This window comes from Schistocerca nitens, chromosome 1 (assembly GCF_023898315.1).
Source record: "Schistocerca nitens isolate TAMUIC-IGC-003100 chromosome 1, iqSchNite1.1, whole genome shotgun sequence".
In the NCBI taxonomy this organism is placed as follows: domain Eukaryota; kingdom Metazoa; phylum Arthropoda; class Insecta; order Orthoptera; family Acrididae; genus Schistocerca; species Schistocerca nitens.
The window spans coordinates 1,301,461,124-1,301,479,585 of record NC_064614.1 but is presented as its reverse complement, the minus strand read 5'-3'; positions in this window follow the sequence as shown (position 1 = coordinate 1,301,479,585).

The window sequence follows — 18,462 nt, the reverse complement described above, 5'->3', positions numbered from 1 at the left end:
GACATCGATACTTCAAAATTTTAAATATGGCTGAAGCAGCAACTGTTCAAAATCTTCACGGTAAATGGTAACAGCCAAACAGTTGCAGGATAAAGATTTATTGAATTACTTGATCACGGTTTTTGTATATCTGAACATACCTTCATCAGAAGCAAAAATACACTAAAATCACATCCTGCAGTGGAGATACATAAAACAAACGTGCCAATGGCGTCGTCAGTAGTTAAAATATGACCTCATTTGTACAGCATATCACGTCCATTTGTACAGCATATGCTGACCATCTTCAGTATGTGAAACCATAAGGAACCGTGGTGCAGCTGGTAGGGGGCCACACCTGTCTTAGGTGATTGTTCACACCTCAGGTCACACCTACCTAACAGAGGGACCAATCGGCAATTTGGGAATGTGGCAGCTCAGGCAGTCACCCCTCGCTGGGCTTGGCCTGTAGCAGGGTATGTGCAAACCCTAACTGTCGACCCAGGGCTAGGAATTACGCGTTACCCACTCACCTGTTATGCGTCAGATGCGTGGGCCGGCCTTCAGTAGCGCACAGGCAGGAAGAAGAAAAAGAGGAACCTCAATCGCCGAAGTGGAGGGGAAAAAGAATAGCAAGAGCATGAGGATAGACATGCAGCACGGAAGGGAAAAAAATGCTGCAAAGGCTGGGGCTCCGTGGTAGCCAAGCACGAACCCGCCATAGAGTGGCGAACCCCGTGTTGCAGACGGACGCTACAGACGACACATATACAAATTTTAATACAGCGAACAAGGAGAAAAACTGACAGGAGGGAGCTTTTTGAACATGGTTCGCTTGCGTTGGAGTCGAACAGTGACCACTTAACCACGACGCCATCGCTATTCCAAATTTCTCTACACGTATGTTGTACTTCTTGTGCTTGGACCGTTCACTCATTCTGTTTTGCTTTTTTTTTCACAGTTCAGTACGCCTCCTTCCTGTCTTCACACGCTTGCTCAGTGTTCAGTTTTTGATGGTATCCACGGAGTACTCCTAGCACACAAATCCGTTTATTATTCAGAAAGGTGCTGATGCAATTCCGGCCTTGTGAAATCCTGCTCTCGTTTACGAAATGGCACTTTGGTTTTGGAGACTACTCTGATTCTGACGCACAACTGCTGCCTGTCACCTCGCTTCTCCACGGCTATTCTGTTCGTGTCGAGGCCCATAGATCTCTGAATTCTTCCCGTGGCGTAGTTTACACAAGGCTGCTAGACGGTCTGACCGAGGCCGAAATGCAGTCAGGCTATCATTGCCGTCCATCGGGTGATGAGAAAGGTAGATTCCTCCTTAGTGCCTACACACACTCCTTTTCTCACCTTTGATAGAGGGGTGCTTCCATCCAAGATCACAGCAGGATATGAAATTATCACGGTCCGACCGTACGTTAGGAACCCTATGCGCTGCTACCAGTGTCATCGTTCCAACCACACTAGAACGTTGTAAGAGGTCCACGATTAAGGAATATGTTGCTAGCGCACTCGAGCAGATGTAATTTCGATGGATTGCTCATGCGCTGCCTGCGATATGTAAGCTATAAGAGAATCTCAGAGCAGAGAGCAGTGCTGGCTGCAGTAGGAACTGTGTGGCAGTGGGAGTTTGTAGTTGCTAGCAGTCTGCTGTATCGAGTTGGCTGGGCCGGTCGTGGGAGCGACGGCGGTGCCTGAGCGTTGTAGTATAAGGTAAAAGCAGCCTCGCGTATATGTACTATTGTTATACCAAGTCCCATGTAAATGTTTGTTTTTTTAAAAAAATCTCTTAATAATAATCTTTCTTATAAAAATTAACTTTTGACAATAATTCATCTCAGTTTAAAGAATTTACTAATTTCTCCAATCCATGGTCATCCCGATTATTGTAAAGAAAAATCAGTTGTTTCTTTTATACATGACAAATCTATCGGCGAGCATTGCACTGGGCTCTGCCAGAAAAAATTCTTAGCAGATATATATATTCGCTATCCGGCGACCTTATTGAGGTAAGAATTTTCAATTTATTCACTGTGAGATTTCAGGGCCATGACGCAGCTCTGCAGACGTCCAAATTTACCAGTTTAAATTGACAGTCAATTATTGAAAGGTTATAAGTGAGCCACAATTTTATTGAGAGATTAGTCAGATTGTATTATTGGTAGGTTAGGGAATTTATCTGTTGGTAAGTTACGCTGAATGTGAATGATATAATTATATTTTTTAGTGTTGGGAGGTTACAACGTCTTGTAGACGCCCAGTCAAATGTGTAACCTATGGTAGGGATGCGCGTGAGGTCGATTGTCCACCTCCTCCTCCTCCTCCTCCTCCCCCCCCCCCCTGCAGTATCAACTGCAATGGCAGCGAGGCGGCCTCCTCTCGGGATTGTCCCGTGTATCTTATAGCGAAGATGCGGACTGCAAATGAGGAAACCCACTGATATATGCGGTTTTGAGGAAGGCCGCATTGTTGTGGCCCTGCGGCTGGAAACAAGAGTCTGTGAGATGGCGAAGCTGACCGCCTGTTGGCGTACCGCTGTCGTGAACGCCAATGGAAAGTGGTTGAAGGACGGTGACATAGGGAGTACGTTGCATGATATTGGACGACCACTGTTTAATCCAGGATAGGCAGCGATGAGTGTCAGATGTCAAGACAGAGTATAATGCTGGTGCAGGCACGAGTGTTTCGGAGCACACTGTTCAAAGGCCACTGCCATTGTTGAATACGGAGCTCCACATCACGCAACCCCAACGCGTTCATGTGTTGACCCAATGACATCGTCAATTATGTTTGCAATGGGCACCGCATCACGGTGTGTCCAGTGGCTCAATAGAAACGTCGCCTGTCGAAAGAATCGCATTTCTTGTTACACCAAGTCGATGGTTAGGTCCTTAACCGGCGTTATTCAGCCGAATGGCTACACGAAACATATACCGCGCCACAGATGCAGAATTACGCAACGGGGTACACTGGGCTGAGCTTCCATGGGATTTGCGGCAGTAATCGAAGGCGCAGCGACGGCAGTCAAGTACGTGGACATTACTGCGGACCACTATAAAGGCTCCTTTGAAAAAAAAAAATAAAAATTCTTTACTACTACTACTAGGCTAATTACTGTTTAGCTCTAGAGGACCTTTATACGGAAATGTTTCCCACACCACCTTGTATTGTTTTTCTATGTGTGTGAGTAACTGTACATTCACTGTTGTGGGTAAATACATACAGCGTACACAGGGCGATGTGTGAAACTGATAGCGATTGCACGCTTCCGCTGTTGTAGAAATCTGCTCCAGCTGCTGCAGATACCGTGTTGAGCTGAAAGTGGTAACCAAAGTACGGAGAAATATTCTTCGGGGCTCTGTTGCATAGCAATCAGATTGCTTTCAGTTCTGAGAAATGTCCAGGTACAATTGTGGATTTGAATGATCCATGAAGTGACTTCTTTTCCGAAGAAAGCATCGAACTGTTTCACTAGAACTGAAGGTTCCCGTCGGAACTGTTCTCAAGCTGGTATTTATTATTAAATCACAATAGAAGTATACGCTGGTTGTAGAATAACACGTACCTTCTTGAAATGAACAATATTTTATTGTTCTATTAACTGATTTCCTTCCAAATACACATATATTTTACAATGTGAATCAAAATCTCGCAATGGCGTCGATTTTTACATCACAAGAATGGCTCTGCTCTTGTAAAATTACTCTTAACAAGAACAAATACTCTATATCCTAACAATAATTATGTGAGCGCTGACCGCCACAGAGTAATAAACAATATCTTTGTCTCTCTCGCACTGTCACAGCAAGTTACGCTGCACGATACACTGCATGATACATCATACCGCCTGCATCGCCTCGTCCTCCAAGTCTTCCGCTATGGCGATGACGCCTTCCAGAACGATAACGTTCGGTGCTGCAAGGTCAGAATCGTGCTAAAGTGCTTTAAGCAGCATTACAGTGAGAACAAATCGATGTCTTGGCCAGCAAATGTGCCCGGTCTGTACCCACAGGAACAAACATCGGGTGCTATCTGCGTGACCGTACACGACCATCATAATTTGCGCAAAATTTAGTGACCCCTGAATTTATATCTGGTGCCACATACTTCTACAATCCTGTCAAGGACTTGTCGAATTCAGGCCAAGCAGAAGCTCTGTTGCACTGTGTTTGAAAAGTAGAGTAACGCGCTATTAAAAAGATGGTCATAATGTTTTGGCTCATCGCTGTACATATCTGTGTACATCTGTGTCATTTTATGACGACGTGCAGCAGTTACGTTTCATATGTCTTGCGAACAAAGAACGCTGTATAGATATGCTTCCATTGTGAACTGGATGACTTGTTTTCTAGAAATATATTAACAATGCCAACCATGCCTAAGAGCAGTATGCTGGTGCTGAAGATTCCGTCAGTATTTCGTCCTCGTACAAGCATGCGATGTAGGGCCTACCACTTCGATACGCCAACGACTCAATATGATGTCTTTGGACAAAATAAACACTGAAGCTGAGATACTTTATCGTACTGAAGCCTTATGTGCCGAAGTAACTTCGCTCGCCATTTCTACAATTTTCACAACGAGTACACGGACATAAATAAGGTGTGATGTTAACAGGGAATTCAAAGGTCGTAAATTTGCTTTAGAATATTGTTTAATAATCCGATAATAATTATGTGTATGCCACGAGGATGTTGGTCAGATGTGGATACTATGACTGGTTACTTCACCTGACACCTGTACAGCATTTTCTTAGTTTCGGTTTCTTCAGCAAATTAATGAAAACTGGCACAATATTTGAATTCCATTTTCCCCTTCTCAATAACTTACTCAGAGACAGTGTTAGCAACGATTTTCTGTTTTCGTCGACTGGGCCACAGTGCCAAGTCATTGTGCACTGATATATATACCAAATTTTTTTACCATTAGGGGAGGGCCGGGAGAGCTTATTGTTAACTTCCGTAGTACCCACGTAAATAACGTGTGAAGTTCATAATTGACACCATCTCTTAGGAACAGTGACTCCTATAGTGTAATAAAAATAAAAAATAAAAAAACCATCTGATCACAAGTTTTCATTTAACGACTACTGTTTTGAATCTTCGTTGCACGTCTTGAGGTCTATGCGCCGCAAAGTGCAGTTTGTCGACAGCTGCGTAAAACTAGTAGACGATAAATCAAAAGATGTGATCCAGGAAGTGTTAGTTGATTTCATTGTGTGAAGTAGGAATATACCACATGAAGATAAAAAAGCAGCAGTAACTTCCAAATTTGCAACATGTATCAACTGAAAGGCTGCTGCTTCAATTGGTATGTTAGTGTGTTTACTGCAATTCAGGGTCACGATACTGTAACACATTGATTGGGACCTTCTGAGGTCCAGGGACACAATGTTCACTCGGACTACAAGACTGTAAATCCCGGTCCCGAAAGCATCACGGTTATATACAGTTTATGAGAGAAGAAATCTCGTGTTTCATCTCCATACATAAATTTAGTGTGTACTGTTGCAGAGGTGTCTTCCGTCCAGTATTTCAAATTCATTCTCTCAGACTTTGGATACACTGAAGCCAGCCTCACAATCGATGTTTTCATTTCGCAACGCTACTTTACACGGTTAAATGTCGAACAGCCAAAGGAAAGCATGTTCTACAGCTGGCCATAAATAACAGGGAACAACGACAAAGACTGAGCGAGGTGGCGCACTGGTTGGCACACTGGACTCGCATTCGGGAGGACGACGGTTCGTACCCGCGTCCGGCCATCCTGATTTAGGTTTTCCGTGATTTTCCATAAACACTGCCGGTCAATGTCGGGATGGTTCCTTTGACAGGGCACGGTCTGTTTGGTCCCTTCCCCCAAATCAACCAACCAACGATAAAGATGAAGTGTCTGCAAGCTTTCCCGCTAGTTGTCATTAATAATAAAATAGGAGTCGCATTTATCTTGAAAATTCTCGAGCCGCAACTTGCATCTTCTGCAAGATTCCACTGGCAACCCTCGATGGCTGAAGAGTCAAAATAATGTAGGATCACTTAGACGTTATTTTCACGCCCTCCTTCGCAGAACTGGAGTTGTTGGTTACATCTTTAGACTGCTATTGATGGTCCGTCGTCATTGGGTAAATAATGAAGTCAGATAATGACGGGGAATCCAAAATACGAGGTGCGGCTAGAAAAAACCGGACTGATGCTGGAAAAAACATTTATTTACAATTATTTACAATTTCATGTTATCTCCTTCAATGTACTCTCCTCCTCGGTCTCTACACCGCTCCATACGAATTTTCCACTGTTCATAGCAATGCTGCAGATCATTTTCGGTAAGTCCATACATTACTTCCGTCGCTTTTTCTTTTACTGCTTCAACAGTCTCAAATCTAGTACCTTTCAAAGCTGACTTGACTTTAGGGAAAAGAAGAAAGTCACAGGGGGACAAATCAGGTGAGTAGGGTGGATGATCTAAGATGGGAATGTTGTGTTTTGCAAAAACGTCTTCACTGACAACGCACTGTGAGCTGGGGCATTGTCTTGGTGAAGGATCCATGACTTTTTTCTCCACAAATTGTTCCGTTTTCTCCGTACTCGCTCACGTAGGGTAGCCAGGACGCTAATGTAGTAATGTTGATTCACTGTTTGTCCCTCTGGTACCCAATCAATGTGCACAATCCCTTTGATGTCAAAAAAAAAAAAAACAATCATCATTGCCTTGAATTTCGATTTTGACATTCGTGCTTTTTTTTGTCGTGGAGAACCAGGAGTTTTCCAATGCATCGATTGGCGTTTAGTTTCGGGATCGTAAGTAAAAAACCACGATTCATCGCAAGTAATAACATTTTGTAAGAAGGTGGGATCACTTTCAATGTTTTCCAGGATGTCAGAACAAATCATTCTTCGGCGTTCCTTCTGTCCAATTGTGAGACACTTTGGAACCATTTTTGAACACACTTTGTTCATGTTGAAACTTTCATGAAGAATCTGCCTAACACTTTCCTTGTCAACTCCTGTTAACTCAGACACTGCTCTGATTGTTAAACGGCGATCTCGTCGAACAAGTTTACCGATTTTTTCAATGTTTGCATCAGTTTTTGCTGACAATGGTCTGCCAGTGCGAGTGTCATTACTGGTGTCTTCGCGGCCATCTTTAAATCGTTTAAACCACTCAAACACTTGTGTTCGCGATAAACAATCATCGCCGTACACTTGTTGTAACATTACAAACGTTTCACTTGCAGATTTTCCTAGTTTGAAACAAAATTTGATGTTAACACGCTGTTCTTTCTGTACACTCAACAATTTCCGACGCACAGACAAAACGTCAACTACTTAAAACAGACGCCACGGGCAGACTGAGTGCAGGAGGCAGATGAAACTCGAGCAGTAGGCGGAGCGAGAGTCACGTGACAGGCCACGCGACTTTCAGCCTTATTGCATTCGTTTTATTGTTTCACCAGTACTAGTACGGTTTTTTTCCAGCCACACCTCGTATTATTGTATCCTGGCAGCCGTTCGTCTCTCGCTCGCCTCTGCTGGTGTTTACTTCGGCAATAGCGGGTAGTCACAAAGACAGGAGCCTGTACCTGTCACACCTATTGAAGTACTTCTGCTTTTATTGTGTGCGAGCTCTACAGCCCCAGGCCGGCCGAAGTGGCCGTGCGGTTAAAGGCGCTGCAGTCTGGAACCGCAAGACCGCTACGGTCGCAGGTTCGAATCCTGCCTCGGGCATGGATGTTTGTGATGTCCTTAGGTTAGTTAGGTTTAACTAGTTCTAAGTTCTAGGGGACTAATAACCTCAGCAGTTGAGTCCCATAGTGCTCAGAGCCATTTGAACCATCTACAGCCCCAGTAACTGGGGCATTTGCCTGACTATTGAGGAAACCCCTCCGGAGAGTCTGCGATTGATCGGTTCGCTTTCTTAGGTGTTGAAACATGTCGTCTATTCTAGGTTAAGTCATGGATATGTTGTTGCCATTGCATGTGTAATGGCACTGGGATTTGATGGGTATTTGTATCTTGGAAAGCTGAATACAACCGGTGGTTGTTTCAGGAAATCTGTTTTTTTGATTATGTTGTTCGTCTGGACACAGCGTAATTTGCTGACAACTAAAAATCTTTCGTCGAGTGGCTCTGTCTCGACTAAGTGGTAATTCTCTATATGGGTGCTTGGGCTACTTCGAGGCTGTTCGTAGCCTCCTTCTATCCGTATTAAAAATCTTGTGCGTATATGCTTCAGATGTTAACCAGTTTGGTGCTATGTACTCAGAAATTTGTCTCAAGCCGCAATATGTTCAGATACGTGTTGAGGCAGTTGCACCATTTAATTTCCCTTTAAAACATTTTAGAAGTAAATCCATTTAGAACCTTAGATATTACACTACTGGCCATTAAAATTGCTACACCACGAAGATGACGTGCTACAGACGCGAAATTTAACCGACAGGACGAAGATGCTGTGATATCCAAATGATTAACTTTTCAGAGCATTCACACAAGGTTGGCACCGGTGGCGACATCTACAATGTGCTGACATGAGGAAATTTTCCAACCGATTTCTCATACACAAACAGCAGTTGACTGGCATTGCCTGATGAAACGTTGTTCTGATGCCTCATGTAAGGAGGAGAAATGCGTACCATCACGTTTCCGACTTTCATAAAGGTCGGATTGTAGCCTATCGCGATTGCTGCTCGCATTGGTCGGATCCAATGACTGTTAGCAGAAAATGGAATCGGTGGGTTCAGGAGGGTAATATGGAACGCCGTGCTGGATCCCAACGGCCTCGTATCACTAGCAGTCGAGATGAAAGGCATCTTATCCGCATGGCTGTAACGGATCGAGCAGCCACGTCTCGATCCCTGAGTCAACAGATGGGGACGTTTGCAAGACAACAACCATCTGCACGAACAGTTCGACGACGTTTGCAGCAGCATGTATTATCAGCTCGGAGACCATGGCTGCGGTTACCCTTGACGCTGCATCACAGACAGGAGCGCCTGCGATGGTGTACTCAACGACGAACCTGGATGCACCAATGTCAAAACGTAATTTTTTAGGATAAATCCAGGTTCTGTTTAAAGGCATCTTGATGGTCGCATCCTTGTTTGGCGACATCGCGGTGAACGCACATTGAAAGCGTGTATTCGTCATCGCCATACTGGCGTATCACCCGGCGTGAAGGTATGGGTGCCATTGGTTACACGCCTCGGTCACCTCTTGTTCGCAGTGACGGCACTTTGAACAGTGGACATTACATTTCATATGTGTTACCACCCGTGGCTCTACCCTTCATTCCATCCCTGCGAAACCCTACATTTCAGCAGAATAATGCACGACCGCATGTTGCGGGTCCTGTACGGGCCTTTCTGGATACAGAAAATGTTCGACTGCTGTCCTGGCCAGCACATTCTCCAGATCTCTCACCATTCTCCAGAAAACTTCTGGTCAATGGTGGCCGAGCAACTGGCTCGTCACAATACGTCAGTCACTACTCTTGATGAACTGTAGTATCGTGTTGAAGCTGCGTGGGCAGCTGTACCTGTACACGCCATCCAAGCTCTGTTCGACTCAATGCCCAGGCGTATCAAGGCCGTTATTATAGCCAAAGGTGGTTGTTCTGGGTACTTATTTCTCAGGATCTATGCTCCCAAATTGCGTGAAAATGTAATTACATGTCAGTTCTAGTATAATATATTTGTCCAATGAATACCCGTTTATCATCTGCATTTCTTCTTGGTGTAGCAATTTTAATGGCCAGTAGTGTACTTCCTTGCTTGTCTGCCTGTACACCAAGGTACTGTCAAGTTATTCCCAGGTATTTCATGGAGCTTCCTGGTAATACTTCTTCCCTCATAGTCCTTAATGTAAATTTTCAGTATTTTGCGCGTGGTAGTGAGAGGTTTTCATAGTGAAAAATCAGCTGGCTATTATGGGCATTTGGACATATCCTCCACTTAAGTACTCAGGGTGACAGCATGTTAACATACTCTGTAGTACGTGTGTCTCAGCTTAATGCCATATGTGCATGACAGCTTAAGCTGTATGGTCAGCATACAATCCCAGTGTTTGATCTAATTTTCTTCATAGTGAAATATCTGAGAGGTATAGGTATATAACACTGGCGATAAACAAAAGAGTTGGGACTCCGCCCTCTGTAACAATGGTGTTGATGTATTATAATTCAAATCTACAATGGTTAGCCTTAATCCCAGATGTCATATTACTTTAAGTAATTTATCTGGGAAGCATAACTTTGTTTTTAGTACAGTAAAGAGCGCAAAACATTGTCAAAATTACGTTAGTATCTACCATTACCGCAGGTGTACCGCCTTGGTAACGGTACACTTGCGCCTCGTTAATACTGCTGAAGATAATTAATGTTACATGCGTATAAGGGTCTCCTCATAGATCCATCGACTTTTACTACCAATTCCATCCGCTTCATCGCTAATTAAACATGGATATTCTGCAACTTCGGAAACCCAATTCAGCTTATGGAACGGGATGGCCGCTGCTCATTTTCTCCCAACTTCGTGGCCGCAGGAAAACGAGTCATATGATTAAACATCTCGCTTCCGACTACAGGCGATATCTCCTCTTCATCTTCAACCGGATCTGGTGCGACGGCGTCTTTCCATCGCAATGGCGGGAGAGCACCATCATTCCTGTGCTCAAACCTGGTAAAAACCCACTTGATGTGGATAACTATCGGCCTATCAGCCTCTCCAAAGTTCTTTGTAAGCTGCTAAAACGTATGGTGAGCTGGGAGTTGTGTTGAGCCCTGGAATCACGTGGCTTACTGGCCAGGGAGGTTTCCGCCAGAGTCGCTCTACCAGGGGTAATCTTGTCTCCCTCGATTTGTGTCCAAGTTGGAGCCTCCCTTAGTGCCCCCCATATCCAGGAGAATCGTGTCCCGGAGAGCTCTGTATTGAATGTATGTCTATTTTTAGTGGCCATTAACGGTCTTGCAGTAGCTGTCGGGCCGTCTGTCTCATCTTCTCTGTATGTAGACGACTTCTGCATTTTGTACTGCTCCTCCAGTACTGGTGTCGCTGAGTGGCGCCTACAGGGAGTTATCCAGAAGGCGCAGTCATGGCCCACGACTTCCAGTTTCCAGCCGCAAAGTCGTGTGTCATGCACCTCTGTCCTACCGTTTATCCGGAAGCAAAACATTACCTTAATTACGATCCACTCACTGTAGTGAAGACATATCGATTCTTGGGTCTTGGCTTCCTTACCTTCGTCAGCACCTCAACGCCATCCGCTGCCTGAGCAACACCAACTGGGGTGCAGATCGCTCCACGCTGCTGCTGCAGCCCTACAGTGCTCTTGTCCAGTTCCGCCTTGACTATGGGAGTGTGATTTATCGTTCGGCGGCGCTCTCAGCGTTGCGTTTACCCGACCCAGTGCACCATTGCGGAGTTTGACTAGCGACAGGAGCTTCTAGGAGGAATCCGGTGATCAGCATACTGATGGAGGCTGGAGTCCCTCCATTGAAAGTCAGATATGATCAGCTGCCCGCCAGCTACGTTGCACACATTCGTAGCCCTCCTGAGCATCCTAATTACCGTCTCGTTTTCCCAACCACGGTGGTTTATCTCCCGCATCAGCGGCCCAAGTCAGGACTTACGATTGTGGTTCGCGTCTCGTCCCTTCTGTCTGGAGTCCTTCTCTTTACCACCTCTACTCGAGGTCCATTCATGTACGCCTCCATGGTGTACGCCTGGGCCGCAGCTTCGTCTGGACCTTTTGCATTGCCCTAAGGACTCCGTTAACCCCGCCGCTCTCCGTTGTCACTTCCTCTCGATTCTTGACATGTTCCGGGGCTCTGAAGTGGTTTACACTGACAGCTCGATGGGCGATGGTCACGTTGGCTTCTCCTACGTTCACAGTCCACATTGCACGGCATTCCTTGCCTTATGGCTGCAGTGTTTTCACTGCACAGCTGGTGGCTATATCTCGTGCTCTTGAGCACATCCCTTCACGCCCTGGGGAGTCGTTTCTTCGGTGTACTGACTCCTTCAGCGGCCTAAAAGCTATCAACCAGTGCTACCCTCGTCATCCTTTGGTAGCAACCATCCAAGAGTCCATTTATGCCCTGGAACGGTCCAGTCGTTCAGTGTCTGGACCCCAGGTCGGAATCCCGGGCAACGAACTTGCCGACAGGCTGGCCAACCAGGTTACACTTAAACCGCTTCTGTAGACTGGAATTCCAATAACTGACCTGCGTTCATCATTATGCCGTAAGGTTTTTCGGCTTTGGGAAACGGAATGGCATAGTCTCAGTACGCACAACAAACTGCGTGACATTAAGGAAACTACGGATGTGTGGAAGTCCTCCATGCGGGCCTCTCGCAAGGACTCTGTGGTTTTCTGCCGGCTCCGCATTGGCCACGCTTGGACGATCCACGGCTACCACCTGTTGTCCTCCTTTGGCTGCCCTACCTCATAAACTTCGTTTACCGGACTGGTTACAGACAACTTTAGCAGACAACGCCTTATCAGCTGATCTAGTTTTACGTTTTATGCGTGAGGGGGGAGGGGCTATCCTTCTATATAAGTTTTACCGCTTGTTGTTTGTCCCTCTGTTTTCTCTCCCTGCTTTTAGGTTGGAGGTTTTAATGTGTTGCTCAATGGCTGGCTTCTCCTTTTTATTCTCGTGGTCGGCCAGCCACGGTAATCTGCTCTCTTGTTCTAATGTCTTCCAACTGTTTCTTGCGTCTCTCTTTTGTTCCTTGTGGTGTTTGTTGCCTTTCCTTCTTTCTTGCGGTTTTTCCTTCCTTTCAGTATTGTGCTGTACGTGTGTTTGGTTTTATACTTTCCCTTGTGGAATTGTTTATCAGGAACAAGGGACCGATGACCAAGCAGTTTGGTTCCTCCCCCCCCCCCATCTTAAACCACCCAACCTTCTTCCGTTAAAACTTAAAGAGAAAGGGAAAAAAATCTGACGACGACCCTACATGACGCCTTGATTTGAACGAGACTCCACTATCTTGTGGTGCTTAACTGGCAATTCCTGACTTGAAACGCAAGACGCATTCTCAGAATTCACAAAAGAAAGGCCATGTTCATCCACTATTGATCCCTAATTTCTGAACACAAAGATATGTCATAATAAGTGGCTTCCTTATCTGAACGATTGCGATCTAAAATTGCGCGTGTTTTCCTTGTTACCATTTATTCTCATACTCTCATTTCTTCCCTTTCATTGTTATTTATTCCCGTTGGGATTTGTCTCCTTTGTGGGTAGACAGATGAAAAGACACAAAAACAGTTAAAGAACTTTAAATTTTACCATAAATATACAATGTAGATGCTCATAAAACTTCGTTTCACTGGCTGTCCTCATTTGAGGTTGAGCATGTTAACATGATCTTGTAATAAACAGCACTGACTAAAACGTAAAACTATTTATTGGAATTCAGTCTATGGTGGTAACGTTATAAGAAAACTGGGGCCAAAGTATCTGATTTATTCTTAAGTGTCTTCGTGAAAAAGTAGTTAGTAATGTTAACTTTGACTCAGTTCAAAACCAAATAACATAGGTACAGCTCAGTTAGCTTCGAAACAGTCTGTTTCGTATTTTGAACGATTGCGAAAACAAAGGAATTATCCTTTCGAAATATTTGCACTCGTATGTAAATGACAGCAGGTTATAATGAATATAATAAGTATATAATTACGAGAGAAATGGTGTTTGAAATAACAGCGAACCATACGAAAAGCTTCTATATTTAAATGCACTTTCACTGCAAATGGTCACTTTTTATTCTGGTTGGTAATGAAAAGGTCATTCCAACGACTTAGTCATAACGTAAGGAACACTTCTGGGCTTCTTAATGCATATTGATCTACACACGAAAGCAACTGATATCAAAAAGAAAACAGCTCTGCCTCAATGGGCATCGATCAAGAGATGAAGATGTAGTCTCTTCGCGTTGATGTGTACTATATTACACTAGAAACTGTGGTAGTTAACACTTTATTCATAAAAACGAAGCTTACATGGTTCTCAATTCACAAACGACCATTTATCAGTAAACTAAATAAAAGCTGCCGAGACGTCTGATTATGAAACTTCCTGGCAGATTAAAATTGTGTGCCGGACCAAAACTCGAACTCGGGACCTTTTCCTTTTGGGGGCAACTGAGCTACCCAAGCACGACTCACGACCCGTCCTCACAGCTTCAATTCTGCCAATACCTCGTCTTCTACCTTCCAAACTTCACAGAATCTCTCCTGCGAACCTTGCAGAACTAGCACTCCTAGAAGAAAGTATACTGCGAAGACATGGCTTAGCGATAGCCTAGGAGATGTTTCCACAGCGAAATGGTAGAGCTCTTGCCCGCGAAAGGCAAGGTCCCGAGTTCAAGTCTCGGTCCGGCACACAGTTTTAATCTGCCAGGATGTTTCATATCAGCGCACACATCGCTGCAGAGTGGAAATTTCGGTCTGACGTCTGATTAGTATGCACCGAGATGTCAACGAAGCAGAAAGTCATTCAAGCTCGGAAAGAGGTTCGAAAGAAATTAAGGTTGCTGAGGATAGGACATATGGATCGACATCACTGAGAGATACCTTTAAACTGGTTACTGAATGTCTGACAGCTCTCGGCAAAAACAAAACCACACGATAACGATGGTGTCGCCATTGACGAATTCAATATCCGTGACGCCCCTGGTCAGATACATAGAACATTTGGCGTTAGCAGGGGGAGACCGTACATGTTGGGCATCCATTCTATAAATGTAAGTAGCCGGCCGCGGTGGCCGAGCGATTCTAGGCGCTTCAGTCCGGAACCGCGCGACTGCTACGGTCGCAGGTTCGAATCCTGCCTCGGGCAACGATGTGTGTGATGTCTTTAGGTTAGTTAGGTTTAAGTTGTTCTAAGTTCTAGGGGACTGATGACCTCAGAGCCATTTGAACCATTTTTTTATAAATGTAACTGATGACTCAATACAGATTGGTGATAGGCGGTTCGAGAGAACACCTGGCTAAATGAATCTTCTGTTCCTAAAACCTACCAAAAAACATATAAATTATTCATTTAATGATGCGAAAAGGTACCGTGAAATACTACATTTCACTGTTGTACATAAGCTCACAAGAAGCCTGAGCAACAAGAAATATAAAACCATTATAAAACCAATACTTGATGGCGAAAACAGCAGCAGCAGCGGCAATGGTATTGACATTCAGCATAAAGCAGTGAACAATCGAATCCCGTAGCATATATACACTCCTGGAAATTGAAATAAGAACACCGTGAATTCATTGTCCCAGGAAGGGGAAACTTTATTGACACATTCCTGGGGTCAGATACATCACATGATCACACCGACAGAACCACAGGCACATAGACACAGGCAACAGAGCATGCACAATGTCGGCACTAGTACAGTGTATATCCACCTTTCGCAGCAATGCAGGCTGCTATTCTCCCATGGAGACGATCGTAGAGATGCTGGATGTAGTCCTGTGGAACGGCTTGCCATGCCATTTCCACCTGGCGCCTCAGTTGGACCAGCGTTCGTGCCGGACGTGCAGACCGCGTGACACGACGCTTCATCCAGTCCCAAACATGCTCAATGGGGGACAGATCCGGAGATCTTGCTGGCCAGGGTAGTTGACTTACACCTTCTAGAGCACGTTGGGTGGCACGGGATACATGCGGACGCGCATTGACCTGTTGGAACAGCAAGTTCCCTTGCCGGTCTAGGAATGGTAGAACGATGGGTTCGATGACGGTTTGGATGTACCGTGCACTATTCAGTGTCCCCTCGACGATCACCAGTGGTGTACGGCCAGTGTAGGAGATCGCTCCCCACACCATGATGCCGGGTGTTGGCCCTCTGTGCCTCGGTCGTATGCAGTCCTGATTGTGGCGCTCACCTGCACGGCGCCAAACACACATACGACCATCATTGGCACCAAGGCAGAAGCGACTCTCATCGCTGAAGACGACACGTCTCCATTCGTCCCTCCATTCACGCCTGTCGCGACACCACTGGAGGCGGGCTGCACGATGTTGGGGCGTGAGCGGAAGACGGCCTAACGGTGTGCGGGACCGTAGCCCAGCTTCATGGAGACGGTTGCGAATGGTCCTCGCCGATACCCCAGGAGCAACAGTGTCCCCAATTTGCTGGGAAGTGGCGGTGCGGTCCCCTACGGCACTGCGTAGGATCCTACGGTCTTGGAGTGCATCCGTGCGTCGCTGCGGTCCGGTCCCAGGTCGACGGGCACGTGCACCTTCCGCCGACCACTGGCGACAACATCGATGTACTGTGGAGACCTCACGCCCCACGTGTTGAGCAATTCGGCGGTACGTCCACCCGGCCTCCCGCATACCCACTATACGCCCTCGCTCAAAGTCCGTCAGCTGCACATACGGTTCACGTCCACGCTGTCGCGGCATGCTACCAGTGTTAAAGACTGCGATGGAGCTCCGTATGCCACGGCAAACTGGCTGACACTGACGGCGGCGGTGCACAAATGCTGCGCAGCTAGCGCCATTCGACGGCCAACACCGCGGTTCCTGGTGTGTCCGCTGTGCCGTGCGTATGATCATTGCTTGTACAGCCCTCTCGCAGTGTCCGGAGCAAGTATGGTGGGTCTGACACACCGGTGTCAATGTGTTCTTTTTTCCATTTGCAGGAGTGTATTACGACGGCCCCAACGAACTAATAGATCGACTACGGCTGCTCATGGTATCGGCCTCTGCAGGTAATACAGCTCATTCCAATGAAGCTGTTTCAATAATCTCTGAGCTTTTAGAGAGAGACAAAGAGAGAGAGAGAGAAAGAGAGGTATCATCGAATAAGTATGGACACAGTAGTTTGAGAACTGCACGAACCAGCACGCCAGGGTTTGATGACTTATGGCAGGCTGATGTTCTAGATATGAGAGGATATTCACATGAGAATAATCGATTCAAATATATTTTAATGGTTATTGGTACAAACTCCAAATTTGCCCGGACATTACCTGTTAAAACAAAAACGGGTAGAAATGTAGCGGGTGTGTTTCAGCATTTGCTACAGCCAGGGACGAATCGACGCCAAGACAACCTCCAGACCGATCAATCACGGTGGAGAATTTTACAATAGGTATTTCAAGACCGTAATGTAGCAGTATGGAATACATCACTGCCGGCCGGTGTGGCCTAGCGGTTCTAGGCGCTTCAGTCTGGAACCGCGCGACCGCTACGTTCGCAGGTTCAAATCCTGCCTCGGGCATGGATGTGTGTGATGTCCTTAGGTTAGTTAGGTTTAAGTAGTTCTAAGTTCTAGGGGACTGATGACCACAGCAGTTAAGTCCCATAGTGCTCAGAGCCATTTGATCCATTTGAATACATCACTACTCAACATTCACTCACCTGAAGGCAAGTAACGTGGACAGTCTGAACAGAACAATAAAAGGTCGAATGTGTATGTGTTGTGATTAACAGTTCGCAATTTTTCACAAAGAGAACTTTCATTGATGTAAGTTCATAAGGGTGATGATTGAACATACAAACGAAAGGTAACAATAACGATGCCACTAAAACTTTCCTAATTTGGGCAAACAAAAGTTCACTTCTAATTTTCCACAAAATTTCGTGGTAACATACTCACACCCTAGTAACAGTCCATTTCAGAGACGAAGACGTAATCTTCAACGGTCGCAGTACACGAGGTCGGCATCCGGCGTGAACTGAACTTCGGGGCTGGTTCTGACTCCTAAATAGCTGTCTCCAGCCAATCAGATTGCGGCGTGGTGATACTTCCTGCAGGCCGTGGCTCGAGCCCCCCCCCTGGAAGAAGTAGTGCTCGGAATGTCTGTTTCCATTATCTTGCATGTAAATAGCCGGTGTTTACTGTGGTGCTTTTGGTACGCCTTGGGCACAGACAACGTCATCCTCAGTGGTGTAATATGGGTTGCCGGCCCTCAGGGGCTACCGTGGCTCCGGTATAACAGGATGCACTTAACCTTCGCGGCTCATACAAATGGACAGATGCTCAGTATAATCGAACCAAACATACCACAATAAAAACGAGACCAATCGACGTTAGTGATAATGGACGAATGGATACGGGTTTACTATCACATTAAAATGCTGGATCCACGCAGACAGAAATTTAATGTAGGTGATTTGGTACGTATCTCAAAACACAAGACAGCATTTGAGAAATCATCCTACCGAACTGGTCAACAGAGATATTTACAGTTTCTAAGGTGCAAAGAACGAATCCTAGGACTTATCTATTGAGGGATAGTAAAGGCGAAGAAATTGCAGACTGCTTCTACACCGAGGAGTTGCAGAAAAGCCCAGAACCGGATGTGTTTCTCGTGGAGAGAGACATAAGACGTCGAAGAAATAGAGCGTTAGTCAAATAGCTTGGTTTTCCTGCAGCACAAAAGTTGGATTGATGTTATATAACGGGGCCGCACAGTACACAACCATCGCAGTTGCATAACATGAGTGCTAGGAGACGAATTA